The sequence below is a fragment of the Mauremys mutica genome, chromosome 12 (genome assembly GCF_020497125.1).
Source record: "Mauremys mutica isolate MM-2020 ecotype Southern chromosome 12, ASM2049712v1, whole genome shotgun sequence".
Classification (NCBI taxonomy): Eukaryota; Metazoa; Chordata; order Testudines; family Geoemydidae; genus Mauremys; species Mauremys mutica.
Window position 1 is genome coordinate 77,783,195 of NC_059083.1, and position 4,938 is coordinate 77,788,132.

Consider the following 4,938-nt stretch of genomic DNA (forward strand, 5'->3'; position numbering starts at 1 on the left):
ATGGGATCCCTTGGGCTGAAGCATGCTATAGAAATGTTACATACAGCATTGAATCTGTTGCGGGGAAGGGCTTGGGACTGAAGAGGGAGTTGAGAACAAGCAGGATTGGAAACAGATAGGAATAGGGGAAACTAATGAGGGATGGGAAAAAGCAGAAGCTGCCAACTCATACCCTAAACAACCCCCACTTGCCCCAAGCCTCTTGTTACCCTGTCTCTGTTACTCCTAGAGGGAATTACCCCTTGCCCTCTCCCAGATTAGGGGCAAAGCATGCTACGAGGGCATCCTACTGTCTGAACTCCAAGCTTAAATAAACAGCAGCCTTAGACAAATCCTTAACCTCAGACAGCCAGAAAAAGAACTTTGGTAGAGGCCAAAACAGGACAGGTAATTATGGAATGAAAATGGAGGTGGCTAGGACACAAATGGAGGAAAGAACTGAACGACATAACAGGACAGGCGCTGGACTGGAATCCCCAGAGCAAGAGGCGATGAGGTAGACTAAGGACAATTTGGAAATGCATAACAGAAGCAGAACTGAAAGTCATCAAAAGGACCTGGGGAGAAGCTAAGACTGCAGCAAGAGATCGGCCAAGATGGAAGGCAGTGGTGAATACAGTGGCCTGTATTTTAAATGGAATAAAGAGGCATACGTCAAATAAGTCTAGGGTGACCAGATATCCCAATTTTATAGGGACAGCCCTGATATTTGGGGCTTTTTCTTATATAGACTCCTATTACCCTTCATCTCCTGTCCTGATTTTCTCTCTGGTCGCCCTAAATAAGTCAAGCCATGCTGTTTGGACAGAGTGTGCATGAAGCTCATTCTACTGCTGCCCTGAGAAAACCAGAGGGCTTTATTCTTCAGGGCTGCCAAACAGGCCTTCACCAACATGCAATTTTCTTAAGGTGAAACATATGGTTGTGTATTCAAATCATATTTGAATACACAAATTGGTTCATTAAATATTTTGCATAATATGTCATGTGTGGTGCTGCACAGTTATTCCGGTGTTTCACAATGCTCTGGGAGGGGTGGGGTGAGGTTCTTAGTGACCAAAGAGTCCCTGGCAGCATAGTTTACTGGAATAGTGAAGTGCCTGCCTTTTATGGTTACCGTGGAAACCAGGAAGCACCATGAACATTGCTATCAAGTTTTAAATAGTTAGTCAAATGAAAATAAAGAAAAAAACTAAACCAGGATGCTTAGAGATAGCTATCTAACAAGCTGTGTTTTCATGATTAAACAGCTATAAAAATGTGCAGTTTTTACTTGCCTCTGAGACTAACCATAAATTGAAATCTCTCTCTTCAACCTAAATCATTATTAGGCCTAATCCAGGCTTTTATTTAATTGTTATACAATAGGCTGGTACCAGCAAAGGCTGGGATTGAAGGCTACAGGTTAGTGACATGGGACCTTTATGTACATTATCACCCATGGCCAATGCAGTGTTTAAGCCTTTTTTTGTGGGCGTTAGTCATTCTCTCAAGTGATGTTCAGGTCTTAGTCCTGTGGCAGGAGTGAAGTTCAGCCTATAGCCAGATGTAATTCATACCTTCAAGTCTTTGCAGAGTTATACATTTATGATTCCTTTGTATGATTTGGGTAATAGCACACACACAAAAATCCAAGGAGAAGTAAAGAGACAGGGCCAGTAAATCACTTTTTCATGTTGATACCTGTAGTGACTGTACCTTTACAGGAAGGCAGAACAAGTAGTTAGTATTGTCTCTATTTACACCTTAGGCAAAAATTCTTTGGCTACAGCACTTTTATTTAAGGTATTGCTGTACTCTAAAAAAAATGGAAACGGACAGATGCATCTCTTTATTTTCACAGATAAATTGGTGGATCCTCCCCCATTAATCATCCCAGTAAAGAATTCCAGATGGGAAGGCTAGACAAATATGACTGAAATTATGAAATGTATGTAACACAGTTCAAAGTAAAATCCCTATTTGCATAGATTAGGCAAAGGGACATGCTGGAGAGGTTAAGAAACCTACATGCTGATCAAGTGCTCCACCCACAGACAGACTACCTGTACATTGCTGCATATATTAAGGACAATTGCTATAGCAACAGATGGAGAAGGGAACACTTCCTGCTTCTTTTATACCCAGCCAACAAGCAAATCTGGTATTGCATTAAGATTGTGCACCAAAGGTACAACACACTAAAAACACTTCTGGCTGATATCTCCTTTCAAGGATTGCTTAGTTCTGCCAGGCATGCTGAGCTATGCCTTTAGAACAGGGATTCTCAAAACTGGGGGTTGGGACCTTCTGGGGGTCGCGAGCTGTCAGCCTCCACCCTAAACCCCGCTTTGCCTCCAGTGTTTATAATGGTGTTAAATATATAAACAAGTGTTTTTAATGTATAAGGGGGGTCACACTCAGAGGTTTGCTGTGTGAAAGGGGTCACTAGGACAAAAGTTTGAGAACTACTGATTTAGAGCTTGTGCACAGAGGCTCAAATTTACAAAGGAGTCTAAGGAAATGAAGGCAGTGGGAGTTTGAAAATTCCACCCTTATCTGTCCCAGGACCGGAGCCATTTCGCTTGTGTTTTCAGAAGCAGTTCACCACAAATCTGAGATCTATTTCCCCTCACCCTCCCCAGTAAAAAATAAATACATAAATAAATAATTCCACAATTCTGACATGGGTTCAGATCTCAAGCATTCATGGGGATTCATGGCCTTTTGGTTGGACTTTAAAATTCTAACTGTTTAACCTAGCAGAGAATTTCCATGGCATTTTCGTTTAGGGCTATTTTGGTATACGGCTGCTAGGCAGAATTGGGGAGGTAACCAGTCATGATACAAAACCTTTCTCCATTAGTTTATGACCTTTAAATGCACTCCGGTTCAAAGTTGAAATGATTGCCTGGTTGTCACGGTTATAGGAGTAGCTGCATATCTGAACCCTTCTTTGGTCTTTCTGGATATGTCTACACTGCAATGTAAGCCCACAGTTAATAGAATTAGAGTTAGCAGACCCTGGGTTCGTTAACTTAGGCCTTATTTGTAACCCCAGGTTAGGAATTGTTGAACACTGGGTCCCAACCTAAAGCTCCAGCATCTATACTGCATTATGCAGGCCCGACTCCAACCACTCATATCCCAGACTTCCTAGTGCCCTTCCAGATGTGGCCACTCTAGTCTTTTGTTTGTGGTGCAATGTGGGAAAACTTGACTGTGCAGAGGACAAAGAAAGTTGATCCTTGGAATTGTGTGATATATTTGGCGAACTCCCAGAGCACGAGTCCAGTGGGGCTGCATCTACACTGCAAAGCAATAGAGCTTGAACCATGGGTCTTGGCTTGACTCAGGCTCAGAATCTCCATCCCTGTGGGGTCCTGGGTTGAAGCTCTGGGTTAGTGTACACAGAAGGGGGTAGGCTTGAGCGTGAGCTTGAACCGCATATACATACCCTCTGAGTGCACCTTCACAGGTCCCATGCTTTTACTGCTCTTGGGATGAAATCTTGTGATTTTCCCACACTTAGACTGGGTCCTGTGCATTAACTAAGCTTATCTAGCAGATCCTGCTGGATTTGGTACCTGCAGTTCTTTCATTTGGGAGCTACGACTATTGCTAAGTACAGTGACCAGGCAGCCTTTTCAAACCAAAATATTGTTTAATCTTAACAGTAGAAAGAAAGCATAACATAAAAGGAAAAGAATTGTTAAAACAAAAAAAAGGTCTGCACACCTGTCTATCTTATCTAGAGTCTAGCTCTCCTCCTGATGGGAGACCCTGGTAAGTCTAATTTCCCAGACACACTTCGTCTCTTCTGTGTGTACCTATAGCTGTGGTTGTGCATATCATAAAAATTCAACCCAACTCAGGACGATTAGAAATCTCACCAAGGGAGTCCATGTTTTGCTCTGTAAACCAGTAACATATTATAGCTGGATAAGAAACAGTTTTCCCATCCCATGGACATTCTGAGGATTTTCAATTCAAGTCAATCAAAACATTTCATTTCAATAATTTCAGAATGTTTTGATTTTGATCTTTTCTCTTTTTAAACCTTTATTAGTCTTAATTTACTAAAATTTCTAAATGAAAGGTCATTTAGCTTAAAAAACCAACACTTGCTGATTTGAAAATGTCAAAATGGAACTTTTAGATAATTTAAATAAAAACAATTTCAAAATTTTTTGCAGTGGAGACTTATAAAAACTGACCATGTTTTGCAAATGATTTTGGTTTTGACAAATTGGTATTTTTTTTGTGAACGAAGAGTTCATCAAAACATTCTCATCCAGCTTTATAAGATATCATGATTTCTCTGGGCTTTTAAAACTATCAGTGACACCTTCCTGGTGACAAGGTTTCATTGGTGCCATCAGATATGGTTCACTGGACTTTGTATAGGCACAAATCTTCTACTTCGTAGGGGTGTTTCCATACTGTGAGGAGACCTTGACTATGGACCTGCTACCTATCACCTCCACAATTACAACAGTCAGCCAGGGGATTTTCCTTAGCAAGGATAAGTCATTATTTATTATTCATCCTGAATGGTGGAATAATCCTAAAACTATGCTTTAGGGGATCATCATCCATGCACTTGTCTAACTGGACACACATTTGTCCCTATCCAAAGTTGGAGACTTAAATGCAGCCTTGAGAATTTCATGTTCTTTCCTTGAGGTTCGGCAACTACAAATTTAAAAAATGGTAACATACAGACATAATTTATATCACAGGGAGCAGAGAAAGCTGCTTCTCTTTTTCTTGGCAGGCTTAATTCATTTTGGAATTGTGCAGCTTTTCATCTCTGGACTCTAAGGAAAGGATAACATGCAGCATAAAAGTAGCATGATAAATCGTGGAAAAATATCCCCTGGGTTCTCCCCCCCAACCTTCTCCTCTCACTGTACTTATTCTAGTGCTCCAGAATTCAGTGGTTAGAATGCGTATGGC